Here is a 1,893-nt window from a genome sequence, read left to right on the forward strand (position 1 = left end):
GGAAAATGCTCAAAGGATTGAATACACAACTTTCCTCAGTTTTATGCATGATGTTACTGGAGAGGTTCGGGCTAAATGCTAAGGGGAAGAAAGACATTGTATTTTTAAATATAAAGCAATAGAAGTTACAATTGTCTATCATGAAATGATCAAACATTGATGATTTATAGAGATTAGAAGCAGGAACTCAAAATTGTTTCTTAGATTCATGGTACTGGCTGTGAAGACCAAATTTATGGAATGTGCTCGAGAAGTGTATCCTACAGGTGAAAGGACATTCGATGTCTTGACAAAGCTTGATCTCATGGATAAGGGAACCGATGCTTCCAAAATTCTTGGAAGGTGATCAAATCATTTACAAAATCCATGGGTTGGAGTTGTCAATTGCTCACAAGTTGATATCAATATGAGTGCTGATATGATAGCTGCTCGACGAAGGGAAAGAGGTTATTTTGCAACCAGTTCTAATTATGGACACTTTCAGATTGGACAAGTTTAGAATATTTAGCAAAGCTACTTTCAAAACATTTGGAGAGAAGTCATGCTCATACTGTTTAAAGGTAAACGTCTATGGAATTGTTTGATTAAATGTTCATCTCGGGTCTTCCATATAATATTAAAACCGACCCGAGCCATCCCATACCTGTGCATACATAATGATAAATATAGATGAATCTCCAAAGTTTTATGATAACATGAATTTTTAAATGGGTTGCTCGAATGAAGACACCACTAGAACTCATCTTACCAAATATGGTGAAGAAAGGTCGAGAATACTTGCATTTACATATCAAAAAGTTGAAGCAACTTAATATTTGGGATGGAATACTGTATGTACAAAAGCTAAAACAAGAGATGAGGAATCCAGTCCACAGAGTGTTGTATGCGTGGGTGGCAGTGTTATTATACCTCCATCGGGGTTTTGTTTTAGCTATTGGGAATTTACGGTCATTTGTTCCAGTCATTTATGATATCATCGTTGCGATACCTAAAGAGGAACCATCTTCCACAATGTTGCACCTTTTGAAGGGTCAACCTTCTGTGATGCACGTGCATATTAAGCAATAGGTTATGGATGATTTACCTAGAACAACTAAGGGAGTTGCTCAATGGTGTAGAGATGTATTTGTTTATAAGGATAACTTGTTAGATAAACACAAGCTTGCTAATACATTCGAAGAGGAGTTGTACCAGCCAATGCAAAGGGGAGCCAAGCCTTTGTTGGTTGTCATAGGGTGGTCTTCCATTTCGATAATTACAGCATCAAAACTTCTAAAGCCTCATTCAACTACCCAAAAAGGTGTTTCTTTGTTAATTGGAGGGATTGCTATGGTTACACTCTTGATGCATATTCTTATAGTTTTCTCTCAATCAGAACACTCAACTCCAACAAAAGTTGCCCCTAGAGGCAAGGATACAAATGGCACAAAGGGTACATAATGTTCTAATAAAGAAATGAATTCTAGAGGTTTTTTTGTTTCTTGAAGCATTGATGTCCCAGTTATGTAATATGGTTAGTACAAGAAGGCACATGGAAATTCCAAATTTGGAAATAATTCAACTCAATCATATTATCTTTATAAAGATAATTTTAAATAAACATTGGGTCATATAAAGTTATAAAAGGGAATGGCTTCCATGAATAATAAAGATTCAGTTATTATAACTGAAAAGCCAGGGGAATACCAAGAATCAATTATTTAAACTGCTGAGAAATTGGAAAGACAAAAGGGGGGCTTACTTATTGAAGATTTTCACATTACCTAGAGGTTCCATTTTTCCTTTTTGGAAGCAGATTTTATGCTACTATAGGGAGAGGATTCAAGTTTTCTATAGAGAGATTTTCTAGTTATTGAGGGAAAAGAAAGCAAACTTTGGAGCTATGGAAAAATA

At 35.6% G+C, this 1,893-nt stretch overlaps 1 pseudogene; it reads left to right on the plus strand.

The window, feature by feature from the left end:
• Positions 1-208: 208 nt before the first annotated feature.
• Positions 209-1,440, plus strand: LOC149538967 (1-acyl-sn-glycerol-3-phosphate acyltransferase 2-like; annotated as a pseudogene).
• Positions 1,441-1,893: the final 453 nt, after the last annotated feature.

Source organism: Cupressus sempervirens, chromosome 9 (assembly GCF_028749045.1).
Source record: "Cupressus sempervirens isolate cs-2001-9-10 chromosome 9, ASM2874904v1, whole genome shotgun sequence".
In the NCBI taxonomy this organism is placed as follows: Eukaryota; Viridiplantae; Streptophyta; class Pinopsida; order Cupressales; family Cupressaceae; genus Cupressus; species Cupressus sempervirens.